Source organism: Dunckerocampus dactyliophorus, chromosome 21 (genome assembly GCF_027744805.1).
Source record: "Dunckerocampus dactyliophorus isolate RoL2022-P2 chromosome 21, RoL_Ddac_1.1, whole genome shotgun sequence".
NCBI lineage: Eukaryota > Metazoa > Chordata > Actinopteri > Syngnathiformes > Syngnathidae > Dunckerocampus > Dunckerocampus dactyliophorus.
Window position 1 is genome coordinate 5037899 of NC_072839.1, and position 17102 is coordinate 5055000.

At 39.0% G+C, this 17102-nt stretch overlaps 1 protein-coding gene across 3 annotated transcripts in view; it reads right to left on the bottom strand.

Annotated features, from left to right (window-relative positions):
• Nucleotides 1–17102, bottom strand: part of pex2 (peroxisomal biogenesis factor 2) — a 217769-nt gene that overhangs the window by 168368 nt on the left and 32299 nt on the right. The gene's annotated exons all lie outside the window — the stretch shown is intronic.

Sequence of the window (17102 nt, forward strand, 5' to 3'; positions counted from 1 at the left end):
TCTGTGCGCTGACAATTCTTTGGAGTAGTAGTAGGCAAAGCAAAAAAAAAAAAAAAATGGTGGCTTGATATGAAGCCATGTGTTGCATGATGTCACCGCTAACCACCCGTCGAGCAGAGCTATTTTATTTAGCTTTTATTTATATATCATTGCAGTTGCACAGCTGCATTGTGCTGCCTGCTAAGGATAGCGATGGAACCAAAGGAAAAAATGTTATTCACTCGGTATTGTGTCATAAAGAGCACATACAAATGCAATAAATTGATTCTGTGAAGGTTATACTGTGTGCATGAATACTTGCCTTCAGATGTTAAGCATATATACAATATGTGTAAAAAAACAGATTTCTTATCATAGAAATGCTATAATGGCTGTATGTAACTACAAACCTCCACCAAGGCTGAACAAAAGTGGGGAAAAAAACAAGTGGTATTTGTGTGTGGGTTTTTTTTTGGTTAGCAGGCTACTTCCTGGTGTGTGGAAGATAACAAAATGCAATCTTTCTGTTCACTTCTCGCATCATCTCCAGCAGTACTTTTCAAAGTGTGAGGCAGGGCTCAAGTGGGAAACGGCAGAAGGCTTCAGAGGCGGCGCAGCAGCTTGAAAAAAATCAAGAAAAACCCTGTTTTGCTAACCTGCGAAGGACAAATGAACAGATTAGTAAACATGAGTCTGGGATGAACAGAAAACGCCAGCAAATATGCTCTGGAAATTCAGTGTTTTGGGAATTTTTTTTAGACATTTCCAAGTACTCAAAATGTAGCCAGGGTACAAAGCATTTTGGGATTAAACTGACATGACATGGAATTTTTTAGGTGTAAATGTGTTGTAAAGGAGGTGTAAATGTAAATAAATTAATTAAAATGTAAAACAATTCATTCAATTGCCCATTAATTAAACTGTGAAATATATTCTACAATTATTGGATTGAATCTGCTTATTTAATTATTGTATGAGCGATGTATTTCATGATAGATGAGCTGTTTATACATTTCATGTATCACATACATATACATACATATATATATTTTTTTTTTAATCCTTTTTCACACATAAAATCCCCAAAAATAAATAAAAAATTATGTGGCTTTTGCCAATTCTATTCAATTCGATTCTTGCACAGGAGTGCCTTAGACTGGCCAAAATAAAAGGCCACCCACAAAAATGTGCACTTTTACCACACGGTCCAATACAATAAAACTGCGCATTTTGGAGCATGATTATCACACAAGTGTACCTTAGGCGCGTCACAATAAAAGGACACTCCAAAAAAGGTGGCGTTTTATCACACAGCCCAATACAGTCAAACTGCACATTTCAGAGCATCATTATTGCACAAGTGTGCCTTAGGCTGGCTACAATAAAAGGCCACTCGAAAAATATGCATTTTATCGCACAGTCCAATACAGTAAACTTTCATATTGTGGCACATGATCATTGCACAGGTGTGCCTTAGGCTGGCCACAATAAAAGGCTACTCAAAATATGCAGTTTTATCACACAGCCCAATATAGTAAACGTACATATTTTGGGGCATGATTATTGCACAGGTGTGCCTTAGGCTGGCCACAATAAAAGGCTACTCAAAATATGCAGTTTTATCACACAGCCCAATATAGTAAACGTACATATTTTGGAGCATGATTATTGCACAGGTGTGCCTTCGGCTGGTCACAATAAAAGGCCGCTCCAAAAAAGGTGCAATTTTATCACACAGGACAATAGAGTCAAACTGCACATTTTGGAGTGTGATTATTGCACAGGTGTGCCTTTGGCTGGCCACACTAAAATAAGGCCACTCCAAAATGTGCAGTGTTATTGCATTGAGCTGTGGGAATAAAACTGCACCCCACTTCATAAGTACAGTAATAACCGCATTAATTAGAGTAAAAGTTGGGAGAGCTGTGCCTAGATTTAACTTCTGCTTGTCAAGGTTGTCCTGATTATGAGTTTGAAGGAAAAGGGAAGCTAACATTTCCTTGAATGCTTTGGGAGGCAGAAATACTCAGCGAGAGGGGAAACAGGAAGAGAGAGCGAGAGAGAGCGAGGAAAAAGGGAAGAAAAACGGCTGCTGGGTTTTTAATGACTTTCTGCACATTAGAATAATCTGTCATTTCAATTAGCTGGATTGTCATCTATGAGATGTCTCCCACTGCTCCACACACACACACACACACACACACACACACACACACACACACACACACACACACACACACACATAGCTATACCTCCAGGTTGTCATCTGCACCCCTCATGGGAAAGAAGTAAGGGTGTCAAAGCAACATATCACCACACACACACACACACACACACCACCACCAACATACCAGCACAACTACACACATCCCTAAAAAACAAAGCGAGGTTTCAAGGGAAATTGCTTGACAGCAGCTTAAAAGCCAGTCAGGAATAACTTATCAGGCGAGGGCTGCCATCATGCCTCGCGGGGTCATTTCATTACGATTACCTCCTTAACTCAAAGAGAGTGACGAGAGAGAATGAGTAAGAGCGAGGATGGGATGGGGTGGCGTCGAGAGGGGGAAGGTGGGGTTGGTTGGGGGGGTTTGCAGGTGGTAGTGGTGGGGGGTAAACTCTTCAAGATAGATGGAAAGGAAGCCGAAGTTTCAGGAAGTGCTTAACTTTTACTTTTCTTCTCTCTCATGCTCGGCTTTTTCAACTTGTCTCAGTAATGAGCTTACATCTTTTTTTTTTCCTCTCTCTCCTCCCTCTTGCATGCCACTATATACAGTGTGTCATCTGCTCTTTCCTCTCTCCTGCGGGTATTATGGGATGTTTCAGACGCTGGGGAGAACAAAAAAGGGGGAAGGGGAGGGGCTTCTCTATCACTGTGTTGTCTCTGATTTGTGAGGTCATGAAGTTGAAAAACAACAAACACGCAGAGTACACATGTCCACAACCGTAGCACTTTCGAGAGCACTTTAGAGTAGTCAGTGTACAGCCTGTATAGCGGTATAGATGCGCGATCCGCTGAAAGCTAGCATGGATAGCTGACAACACAAGCGAGCACCAAGACAGTCTTGACAAACTTGTCAGACATCGGGGTATTATCATGGTCTGGGGCTGCATGAGTGCTGCTGACACTGGGGAGCTGCGGTTCATGAAGAGAAACAGGAATTCCACCATCTACTGTGACAATGTGGAAACTGGGCCGCAATGCAGTCTTGTGCCAAGGATGGACCGAACCAGACCAAAAACCTAAGTAGCGATCGGCGCCTCACTAGGGCGCTAAATGAATGCAGACGCAGACGCCTGCATCGATAAAAGGCCACTCCAAAATGTGCAATTTCATCATACAGCCCAATACAGTGCAACTGTACATTTCGTAGGATGATAGACAGCACAGCTGTGCCTTAGCCTGGCCACAATAAAAGGCCACTCCAAAAAGGTGCAATTTAATCACACAGCACAATACAGTACAACCACACATTTCGTAGCATAATTATAACACAGGAGTGACTAAGGCTGGCCAAAATAAAAGGCCACTCCAAAAATGTACAATTTCATCAGTAAACTGCACATTTTGTAGCACGGGTGTGCCTTGGGCCGGCCATAATAAAAGTTCACTCCAAAAACAACTGCATGATTATAGCACAGGCTGGCCACAATACAATAAAAGGTCACTCAAAAATGTGCAATTTCATCACACAGCCCAATACAGTACAACTGCACAATTTGTAGCATGTTTATAGCACAAGTGTGCCTTGGGCAGGCCATAATAAACGGTCACTCCAAAAACAACTGCATGATTATAGCACAGGCTGGTCACAATAAAAGGCCACTCAAAAAAATATGCAATTTCATCATACAGCCCAATGCAGTACAACTGCTCATTTTGTAGCATGATTATAGCACAGGTGTGCCTTAGGCTGGCCACAACAAAAGGACATGTAATAGAAAAACAGCAAACACATAGCTGGAAACACAAACAAGGACCCAGATAATCATGTTTTGCCTGCCTGTCAAACACGGTGGTGTGTTAACGTCATGGTCTGGGGCTGCATGAGTGCTGCTGACACTGGGGAGCTGCGGTTCATTGAGAGAATCAGCACCTGTTTTGGAAGTAACGCAGCGTCAAGCAAGTCTTACGCTCTTTTTAAACGTCATCGCCGACCTTAACACGCCAACAGCGGTGCTCAATTCCACCACCACACGCCAGACCCTTTTGTGAGATGCTCTATTATTTCAGCCCAACGATGCATTTTAGGACACTGTGTGCATTGCCCCCCCCCCCCCAAGGCCGTGTGTTATGAAGAGATGATTGCTAATTATGCTGGGACGCAGCCCGTAAGACATGCTCTGGCTTTTGTCCGGCCTCGCTTTGCCAGGTCCAGATAATATTTATGAAATGTAGACGTTCTTGGGACTTTTTAGGCAGCGTCCTGATAATGGGAGACAGATGGGAGTCTGCTTTGGATTAGGATCATCTTTTCATCTATATGTGGGAACACCTTCTCTCCCTATGAGCGTGTGAATTGTCATTTTCTGAGTCCAGTGTTAACCATTGCCTTACTTACTCAAAGTTCATATTTTATGACTATAAAGTATTATTACTATTATAGATGGTATCTGCTGGTATTATATATTGTTACTGTTATTGAGTATTACTACTGTATAGTACTCAATCAAAAAGTTTAGTAAAAATACAGCTCTAGAGTCGCACAAAATCTCAAAGTTTGAATGGTCATCATCTATCAGGTCACATGAGCCTCACTAGGTTAAGTTTGTGCGTGTGTTTTTGCTTTTTCCTTGGCTATTTTGCGACACTTATGGCCACATAAAAAGTCCATCACAGCTTGAGCACATTCCCATTATTTCCAATGGGAATGTGTGTGCTGAGGGCCTCCACCAGAGAATTCAATGGATCTGTGAATCTTGAAACATCCAACCAATTATTTATTTCGTTCGGGGGGGGGGGGTTTACAGAATTTTTACAGAATTTTTACAACCTGAATTTTACAATGCTGTCTTTTAACAGCGACATTTTTAAACATCGTGTTTGAATCAACTGAACACATGCATTTTGCTTATGAATCGTTATGCGTTGAAATTTTCTGCGTAATTTGTTGAAAAAACAAACAAAAAAGTAAAGAACTACAGTTTGAGGCTAGAACACATTATTTCCAATGGGAACATGTGCTAATATCCTCCACCAAACAATGAAGTGGATCTGTGAGTTTTTACATATCAAATTATTTATTTCATTATTATTATTTGGTTGATTTGTTTTTTAAAAAAATGTTTGCTTTGAATGATTATGTACTGAATTTTTACAAATGTATTTAATATTTTATTTAATTTAAATGCTTTGAATTTTTATAAACTGAATTTTTACAAATTTATTTTATATTTTACTTTTTTTAAATGTAATTGAATTGCTTAGAATTTTTATAAACTGAATTTCTACAAATGTATTTATTTTATATTTTACTTTTTAAAATGTAATTTGCTTTAAATTTTTATAAACTGAATTTTTATGAATGTATTTATTTAATATTTTACTTTTTAAAATGTAATTTAATTGCTTTGAATTTTTACTAACTGAATTTTTACAAATGTATTTATTTAATATTTTACTTTTTTAAATTTAATTGCCATTAATGTTTACAAACTGAATTTTTAGAACTGTATTTAATATTTTACTTTTTAAAATTTTATTTCATTGCTTTTAATTTTTTTAAACTTAATTTTTATAAATGTATTTATTTCATATTTCACTTTTTTAAATTTAGTTTAATTGCTTTAAATTTTTACTAACTGAATTTGTAGAAATGTATTTATTTAATATTTTACTTTTTTTATTTAATTTCTTTTAATGTTTACAAACTGAATTTTTACAATTGTATTTTTTATATTTAACTTTTTACATTTTAATTTAATTGCTTTTAATTTTTATAAACTGATTTTTTACAAATGTATTTATTTAATATTTAACTTTAAAATGTTATTTAATTGCTTTCAATTTTTATCAACTGAATTTTATAAATGTATTTATGTAATATTTAACTTTTTTTAAATTTAATTTAATTGCTTCAAATTTTATGACCTGAATTTTTATGACCTGAATTTGACACGGCCGTATTTTTATTGAAATTTTAATCAAGTGAATTTTAAAACACGTGCGTTTTGCGTATGAATCTTTTTTCAATGACATTTTCAGCATAATTGGATGTACAAAAATTCTGTTCACAAAATTCAAATGCAAAATTTGGTAATAAGGTCTTTTGATATCTCGTTGTCTCTTTTTTTTGTGGAAAACAACCCAAAAAAAGATTAAGGCATGTTTTGTGGTAACTTCTCAGCGAGTAACGTATGAATCTTGATGATACGTGCACTTCCATGCAACATTCTTGTTCACCAGCAACCCAAAAGCCTCATCAATTTCATAAGCAGACATGATTTAGCCCTGATAAATGCATGATTGCCATGAAGCTTAAGTTTCCTGTTTGTCTTGTCTTGATTATAAAGGCAAGCTGCCGTTATTTACACACAGCATCTCATGTGAAATTAATTCTAATGATCCCCAGATAGAGTTTATGTTGTGTATCACGCTCATTCCAGATTCAATCTCCATTTTGGCTGCCACTGATGGTAATGACACCACTTCATGGCTGTGTACCACTCCTCTTTTATCTTCATTTGGGCTTTTCTGTTTGCTTCCCTATCCTTTGTTCGCCATCTTCCTCCGTCTTCTTCATCTTTCTATATCTCCCCCCCGCCCCCCACTCAGAGGAGCAATGGCTGACAGGATAAGAAACATCCGTCAATGAGACAGAGAGCAGGAAAGGAAGGATGGAGGGTGACAAAGCTTTTACGACAGTGTGTGTAAATACCCGAGCCGCATACACTGATGTGTTTGTGCAAGCAAATGTACGTATGAGTGCCAAAACGCCGCTTTTTCAGGCAGAAGAGACAGAAAATGGAGTTAAAACTTGGCTGATTGCATTACTATCGAACAAGGCTCAGATTGGACCAGTAAAACACTGCCTGCGTGGAATACGGTAAATTCATAAGGACACTAACACTCCAGACCGGAGCAAAAGGAGATCAATATTAGTGAGAACAGAGTGCTTGACTTCACTTGGCAAAGACTTCTTCTTTTTTTTCTTCTAATTGAACAAAACACAAGGGAATTGTGCAGTTTCACTTTTCTGCTGGTATTTATTATAAATAAATATACAGTGAAACCTTCCAAGTGAACCACCCCCCCAAAATTTGGACAAAATTGTCTGGGGGAAAAAAAAAATAAAGACTCAAAAGTCAAACAGAAAAAGATGATGTGAGAACTATTTTGCATTTCTGCCACCTTGTGGCCGTTTTTATGGCTTAAAATTGCTCAGACGTGAAATCCATGAGTGGAGAGTTGCGTCATCACTTCCTTCTGCCTCTTGTGCAAAAAGACGTCTAAATACGTTGTTGGGATTGGGCGTTCGGGTTTATAAAAACGTATAACTACGTCTATGTGAGATCGGAGAGTGCTGTGTGCTCGCGGAGGCCTGGCTGGACGGAGGATATACCAGACTCGGCGGTCCGGTTGGGGACATTTGCCACTTGCCGAGGAGATCAGACTTCAGCGTCTTGCGGACACAGAGCCTCGGGACTGTTCTCCCCGAATGTTATCAGCATGTAGGCTTTCCCACGAGGGCAAATGGCATCCTGTACCAAGTCTACAGCAACATGAAAGGTGCTTTGAAGGCTGTTCCAAGTCCCCATTTTGGAAAACCTAATGTCTCTTCTGTTGTTGTTGCTTAATTTATTGGTAGTAATGTTTCTTCTGTTCTTATTCATTTTCTTGTGTTTTTCTTTCTTTCTTTCTTGGGAGAATGAACAGAACAAGAATTTCATTGCATAGCAGAACTACCTGTTTTACTGTGCATATGACAATAAAAACTCTTGAATCTAGAATCTTGGTATTGAATGAGTTCATATTCATTTTTTTTTTTTTTACAAATATTTAAAAAAATAAGATTTTTTTTTTATTATTAATATCCTCTGGTAAATTCAACTTATATCCATCCACCACAGCCAAAATGCAAAAAAAAAATCTAAGTATTAATTGTTTTGAAAGCAGAGAACCTTGGATGCCAACCAGCATCACAAAACACATTGTGTTCAACTTTGACGCTTCCACTGAATCCAACCCCTATCCATTATTATTCTGCAGCCAAAATGAGCAGATTGAATGGAAAACATCCCCATTAGTCCCACTTGGTTAAAAGATGAGCCGAGCTAAGTCCGGCGACACTTCCAGCTCACTGAATTAACACAGTTAACGGATTTAGCTGACAATGGAGGTCAATTGATTAACACAGTGTTGAAATATGAACGTTTAAAGAAGAGGCAGGAGAGCCTGCCGACTCCTGGTAAGCGGTTTGTTTTGATTTCCCCCCCCCCCCCCCCCCACACACACAATCACAGGTCAAATTTGGGTAAGCTCTTCCTGGTGCATCAAAGGCTCCTATCGCCCCTGTTTTATTCCATCTTTTGTCATCCTCCCAACAGTAGGGGTGAAAATGACATTTTAGTTGGAGCATTTCATGTTGCAAAGCAGCAGCGGAGGCGCAAACAACACCGTGCATTTCATGTATGTAAATCAGACGTGTGATGCTCACCTTGTGCCGCTTGAAGAGAATGGCTCCCTGTGTGTGTGTGTGTGTGTGTGTGTGTGTGTGTGTGTGTGTAGGCCTTTAGTGACAGCCTCAACATAATCTGGGCTCGCACGACAGGCATGGTGGGATGATACTTCAAAGTAAGTACCTGCTAACAGACATTAGTCCATGTAAACAGGGCGTCCTCCACCTAAGCTGCCTGTCTGTGTGTTTGCACATTTGTTCCCCGAGCAGTGCTACGTGTGTACTTATAAACATTTTGGGGCCTGTCAGAGTACAAATGATGTCACATAGCCGCGCCGACCATTCACAACAGTGCGTGCCAGGTGCTTGGGCGTGTAATGAGGCTGTATCCCTTATGGATTAAACATGAGTACGGTGTCTGCAGGAGGAATAGTGAGCTTATTCCAGCTGCAGGATGATATGCGGCACTTTATGGCCAAGCATCGTGGAAAAAAGATGCATTTTTACATCTTTTCAAGGATGCATTTTACAGCCTTTAAACAGCCTGATGTGGAGTGCATGAGGCAAAACACACCATAAAACAACCAATACCAGATATACTATAAAAAAGAGGAGGTTCATGGATATAATTCAGTGTGGGCTAACATCCTACATGTTTATTATAAGAAACACTCATAAAAGTTGAAGGTAAGGAAATGGACCGACATAAAAAGTCAATTCATTGCCGAGTCTATTTTCACATATATAAGCGGAAATTAATCACACTGTATACTGATTGAGAGCATATTGCATTTAATGTACATCATTTCTATGGTGAGTACACGTGTCCCTGTCAATATGCATAGAATCATTAACACATTCAATCCCAGCCATTATTCAAAAGACAACCCCTTCAGTGGCGGCCATTTTAGACGATTTTGGCTCATCTTTCAAGGCGCACAGAATATTGTGTTCTATTGCTATATAAACATGGAACCTACCAAAAGAAAGACTAGACTCCTGTTTCTACCTTTTTCCGTTCTTTAGTAATCAACAAAAGATACATTTCAAGCATAACTTTCACTTTGACACCAATATTTTTTGCTTTTGTGACAGCTCAAATATCTAAACAACTATATCACAACATAAACAACACAAAAAAGGGGTTGTTTTACATCAAAATCATTTATTTACAAATGCAACACCATTAACTATTTACAATTTTCACATTTGGAACTGAACTATGCGTGCGCACGCGTCAAAATTCCGCCACAATCCTCCAAGCTCTCTCAGTTCCTCCTTCCTGTCATGTGTGAGTTTTCCGTTCACATGATCCCTGCCGAGGTCTTATCAAATGCACTTGTGCCACCTTGTGGCCGCTTTTACAGCTTGAAATTGCTCTGAAGTGAAATGCATTAGAGGAGTGTTGCATCATAACCTCTTTTTGCCTCTTGCGCAAAAGAAACGTAAAAGACGTACATTGATGGGATCGGGCGATCAGTTATATAAAAGCATAAAACTACGTCTTTGGTAGTGAAAGAGTTAATAGTTGTGAGGACGCACTATATTTCAACCTTAGTATAAACCAAGTGTTCTCAACTGGGGACCCAAAAGTGGATGGCGCATCCATTTTGGGCGGATCGCAGACAGCTAGTCACAAATTACATTAAAGCATTACAAATAATGAAACGTCATTAAAAAAAATAATAATAAAAGTGACTCAATACAAAAGAATACAAATAAAATAAAAAATATATATATTTAGAAGCACTTTTCAAGAAACTCAAAGGCAATTTACAATAAAGAAATAATACATTTCAAAAATATACTAAGAAAACAATAAAATACATCGCGGTTAATTGGTTCCAAACCCAACTGTGATAAGTGAATTTCCACAAAGTACGATTCCTTATTTACATAGAAAACTCATTTAAGACTTTTCTGAATATGTTTTTAACGTTTTTTAAGACAAGAAATAAAACCCCTATTGTTACCTTTACACAGGAAATAAGACTCGTGCTTGTGTGTGTTGCTGTAAATGTGTTTCCGTGCTCGGGGAGCTGAGTGGGGGGGCGGACAGGAAGCGACGTCGGGGGTTCAGAGTTAAGTTTTAGCTCGGCTTCAGTACAGATGCAATAGTAGCTCACTGTAAGGTTGTTATTGCACCTGTGAGATCAAGCAACCCTGCAATAAAAGTCTGCTATCGGCAATCAACTCTGGTGCTTGTGTGTCTCACCGAACATTACAGTAGCATGACTGACACCTAGTGACCAGTGTAGAATAATACATATCACAACACCTTTAAATGTGTTTTCTGAATACCTTATATTTATTTGTATTTTAGTTCTTTTAGCCATTTTAATACTTAAAAATGCTTAATTTAAGGCAATGCATGTAAAATGTGCTTAAACGAGCATATTTTTGACTAATAATAAGCCATATTCAACCACAAAAAGGGCACTTTTCAAAGTGAAGCCGCAAAATTCAAAGCGCAAAGTGGTGAGGGACGGTAAAGCAAAATCAGATATTTATCTCTATATTACAAATTAAATTGACAATATTTAAAAATTATTTATTATATAAATAATTTAACATGTGAACTCATATAGTAAATGTCCTATGAAGTAATTGAGCTGTGAAATATAATAACACATATTGAGAATGAAAGTATTTACTACTTATTTCATGAATATTATATTTATTTCATTGTCAATTTATATATTGCACGGCCTTTCTTTCATGCATTATTATGATTTCATTACAGTTGTTTTTATTTAATGGCATTTTTATTTGTATGAGGCTGTAGTGCATTGAAAATTAACATGAAAAAATGGCATTAAACCCTCTTTGCTCTTCCATGAAAATAGCAGAGGGCGGGATCAATGATCTGACTGGTTGAAGCCAAATTTGGGTCTTGGGCTAAAAAAAAAAAAAAAAAAAAAAAAAAAAAAGAAAAAGTTCGGGATAACTAGTCTTGCATCGCATTTCACTTAACTTTCACGCGCCACTCGCCGTTCGTTGAACTCCCACGACATCAAGTGGCAACATCACACCCTCGGATGCAGTGATGGTCACCTTGCTTGCCCAAACTCGCCACTTCTTCCCTCGTTGTGTTATTTTTACCCCCGTTGATTGAAACGAAAGAGAAGGCGTTGAAGAGAAACCCCACTGCGTCTCCTCATTCATTCCCGCGCCGAGACCTTTTTAATGCTTTGCCTTTTTCTGTGACTTCTCTTCAACATCCTTTTTCTTTTTTTTTCTTCTTTGTCACCTTATCAGAGCATGTTCAACACACTCTGAGGGACTCCTGTCCCTTTTCTCTGTCGGGTTCTGTCCTTCATCTCTTGCGCCTTTTTCGCCGCGCCAAGACAAAAGGCAGACAAGGATAACCCCTTACTGGAGAATTAATTATCTGCCCCTTTAATTCTGGGCCACGCTGATTAGCTGTGTATGTAAAATGGGAGTCCATATTAACATAATATTTGGCTATCTCCGCTAAGCTGAGGTCCCTTGACCTTTCCAGCCGCGTCTCTCTCTCTCTCTATGTCATCCTTTCCTCTCAGGAGGTACACGACAGTCCCAGCCTATGAATGTGATTTGAAGGGCTAAATTAGATTTGGCTTCTCTCGCTCCTTCCTCAACTGCCGCCCCGCCACCCCTGTGCTATGAATGTGCATGAAACTAACGGCGACAATTATGTGTGCTTTGACTGCTCCGATGGCCGGGCTGATATCCTGTGTTAATATAAACGTTTAGCCTGGTTATTATGAGCCATGAGAGTCGTAAAGGACAGTCAACCTGCACGCTAATTGTCTCCCATAGACACCCTCTTGCACTTTCATTGTCTGCGGCGACTCTTTCCCTTTTATGACGTCTCCCTGCTGCACATATTTTGTCATTAGCGTGTCTCTATTTCACGGAGGAATTTTGTAGGATTCTAGGATTCATCGCTTAACATTAATTGCGTTGAAATTAGGGCAAAAAAATATATAACTTTTTGATTTAGTGTGCATTTCTGCAGGGGTTGCGTGAGCTTGCACTCAACAAGTTGGTCCAATTTTTACAAAATTCTTCAAAATTTGCTTAAAATGTATGATTTGTTGATCTGTTTGGTAAACAACGGCAAATATGAACTGGCTTCACCATGCCACGTCGTTTCTATACCGTATTTTCCAGGTGCAACTGACAGTACATATAATTTAACATGTGCTGTACATATAATTTAACATGTGCTGCCTTTAAGTAAAAATTGGGGTTGTGGGTGTTTTTTGGCGACACCTAGTGGCCGAAATAATACATTTGAGGTTGAGTTTGTGACGCAGTTAGGCACACAAATTGGATGACAGAGCATACCAAACGCTTTTTGTAACAGAATGCTTTGTGTCTGTAAGTAATGTGCAACTATAATGACATCCGTGCATGCCACACACACATTCATGCATTGCAACTGCTGCTTCAACCACTAACTAACTAAATACACGCGTATGACTTTCAGTCCGTTTTCATTCATTTGTGAATAGAAAAGTCAAGTTTTAACATACGACACACCCGAATGCATCCAGGTGTCATGTCACGTATTAGAAGTGTCTTCTTCGAGAACATTTTGACATTTGTTAAAACAAGTACGTTTTTATTGTAGTCATATCCGCCAACCCCCAAAAAAAAGACTTACATCAGCTTCTATGAATTATACGGCGTTTTTTTTGTTTGTTCCAAAACTAATTAAATATAAAGCAAAATAAAATATGAATTTATACACAAATGAATTAAAAAATGTAAACAAATCTATTAAATTCCCTATTAATTCAATAGTGAAATATAATATTAAATATTTAGAATAAAAGTATTTACTCATGATTTCATGACCATTATATATATTTATTAGTCAATTTGTATAATATATAGCCTTTTTTATTATTTAATCATATTATTGATTTCAGGGCATTTTTATTCATTCATTTAAATTTTTGATCATTTCATGGTCGCCCCGAGTTTTTCTTCCTGTCTCTCACTCACACACACACACACACACACACACACACACACACACACACACACACACACACACACACACACACACACACAGGTCACCTGGGCTATGGCAAATAAAGTGTCTCAAAAGTTTGGGCAAGATACCAAAAAAGCTAGTCGTGATGCTCAATGCAAGGTAATCGGTGAGGTCCAGTCTTTAGAAATACATAACAAATAATAATATATCAAATATACACAGTCGTCTCGTTTATAGCGATAAATAGGATTCAATGTTAACAAATGGAATATTTTTGTACTTAGAGAATAGAAAACCTGTTTGACTTTCTAAACACAGTTTTTAACTTTATTAGAGCCCTGTAGACATGAAATAACACCCCTATAGTCGCCGTTACTCTCCTATTATTCATTGTTTAGCACACATTGCCCAGCTCCTATGGTGCAGGGACTCGAGACAGCCGCTTGCTAGCAAGGTAGAGAGCTAACCAGTTAGCCTACAATGTATTTCTTTTAAACCAAGAAGCCAAAAAGTTACCACTTCCACATGGAATGGGAGGAGAACCTTTTTTCACTCTATCATGTCGGACATGCCATGGCTGACTTCATGCCGTGTTATGGTAACATAATGTATGGTATTGTTGCAATGTTTTGTGTCATTACTGCCGCCTAGTGACCAGAATACTACATATTACTTGTATTTCAATGTTTTGACTAATAATAGAACAAAGTCTATCACAAAACAGCCATCATTCATTAATTTATTATTTCCAGAGATTCGTATACGTGGTTATATGTATTTTTGCTCCAATCTGAGTGATTCCGCGCATGGTAGTCGTGTTTAGTATGTGGTTCTCGCATCAAACACACACCAACTCGTTAGTCGCTCGTTCGGAATTAACACAATGTCACATCAGCGTCAGAAATGTAATTTAAGAACTTTAATTTGCCAATTTGCGCGTCGAAGTTTGTCCGCGTTTGTCACCTCGCCGTTGAGCTGGAGGTAAACAGAGGGGCATTAGCTTGCAATCAGCCACTGCTGTCTCCCGCGGAAGTTTTAATTCCTATCGATCCATGGAGACGGCATGCTGAGCACGGAGAGTCCGCATTTATATGCAAGCGCGTGTTTACGTGGCCATTTGCGCCTCCCTTATAAACCTTTCACGGTCGGGGGTGTCTCAAACTGCTGCAAAGGTCAGCTCATAATCACTCTCTTTAGCATGCCTCACATTTTAATTGTCGCGCACACACACACACACGCACACGGTAGCTCCACAAACACACCCTGGTCATTATGGATCCGACTATGAATTGATGAGGTCCTATCTAAGACCTAATCACTCTGCAGGACCTCAGGGACGCACAGCGATCCATTTCCCACTTCTACTCAGCGGGGAATCTCACGCTGAGGTGCTTGATGAGCGGAAAATCAACGTACTACCTGTTCTAATCGATCTAAAAATGAAAAAAAAAAGTCCTAGGGAATATTGAAAGTGGCATAGGATGGCAGTGGGAGACAGGCGTCAAGATTGGAGCGAGTGGTGGAAGTGAAGCGTTAATTGTAGCGCGCTGCGGCAAATTTAGATCAAAAATGGCACCACGCTTTGCTGCTTATTGGCAAGTAATCACAAGTAATGGCTGCTTAAGGTGATCATGTATAAGGGAATGTGACAGAGAGACTTTGATCACTGTTAGACCCGTAAAGGAGATGCATACAAATAAACATTAGCTAAATATGTGACAATAAGAAGATTAAAAGGCTTGTTTAGCGATCGCGGCTGATGAAAGTTGAGAGGATCTTTTATCTCACAGGCCGTTTGCAACTCTCTCTCGCGGGTTAAATGCATCGACGACAGGAAGAATGTTTTTTAAAAAAGGCCTTTTGAGTCCTAGTAAGGTTGTGTAAGTGCTAAATCTCACACAAGTGATGCAAAAGAAAACAAAAACTCCCCAGTCCGACCAATATTTTGTGTAAAAACGTCTCAAAAGTTTTGTTCAGCGAACCTCGTATAATCCGTTCCAGAAGTTCAGACGAAAACTGAAACCGAACACATTTTTCCCCACAATTAATCTGTTCAACACACCCGGCTCACTTTCTGTAATGCGCCTCTGTTAAACCATTCCCCCCGAAAGCCGTTAACTAGGAACCTTTACATTCCAATCCTATTGTAACTTCCGTACTTTGCGATGACTTCCTTCTTGAAGTCAGTAGTGCTCTAGGACTTGCAACATTGTTTGCAGCCGTTTTTGTTTTTTTTAAAGCACAGATTCCTCTAACACTCGGAAATACACTGCTTTTTAGGAGGAAGAAAGGACACAGATGTGAGTTGTTCATCGTTCTGTGTGTATGAACAAATAAACCACCTACAACCACTATCCATTTTTGAAAACGTATTTTTAAATATTACAAAAAATGTAATATATTTTTAAATAAAATAGTTGTAATGACATCATCAGTTTGACATTGGAACAATTGAATTGACTTTTCTAAAAGAATATTGTTTCAAAACTACAATTTCAGTAGATATTGCGTGCAAATGCTGAAGCTCGACTGAAAAGTAGAATGACTGCTGAAATGTCCCGGAAGCACCTTGAAGTCCATTCGCCGACTGAGGATCAAACTAGCAACCATCAGGGTAGGAGATGACCACCCTACGACTTGAGCCGTGCCTGCCACGTGCCATCGGCATTCACGCAATTATAACAAACTTACATGCATGAAAATAAACTGAACAGGTCTAAATATTGCATGTTTTGCCTCACAGAACACATTCACCTAAAAAGCCAGCCAATGATGCAACATTGGAGGAATACATGACGACAGAGGTAGTAAAATTCTTTCAAATCCTGGACAAATCGACAAAAATTGACACATTTGGGGGAACAAGGGCGTTGTCGTCCGTGGTCCTCCTAGGCTGAGACCACGAAAACACTCCACATCTTCTCCCTTTTTACTTGAATTGCCTGTTAAACAACAGGAACCTCTGGAATATGCGTCCATTGACGGCCACTTAAAGCCCTGTGGACATCCGACTCTGTTGGAAAGGAGTGCGTGGCGGGAATGGACCCCCCAAGTTAAAGCGACAAACATGTTCATCTATTCTTATTGCTTTTACGCATATTGCTTAGTGGATAGACATATTTATGAAGACCCAGATAGAGCTGTTTAAACATCTACATAATGGCCATTGATGGACCATTTCCTGAAGGCGCGAGACAGGGCGTCCACACACACACGTACACACACACACACACACGTACACAATGGCAAAAACACAGCTCTGCTTTTGTCTCAGCCTTTTGCAAAGATAGAAAAAAAAAAGTGGAGTGTGAAAATGAGTGAGCGACAGAAAAGGAGCTCAGTATGAGGTGTGTTATTCAGCCTCGCCACGGGGGGGCTAGGACAACGAGGAGAAAAGGAGTCCACCCATTGTCCACACATGCCACACACACATTCATGCATGATTGAGAACTAGCAGGCTGTGCCGTCGCAAGGTCCCAATATGTTACAACATTCACCCAAGGAAAGCGAAAATGAGTGTA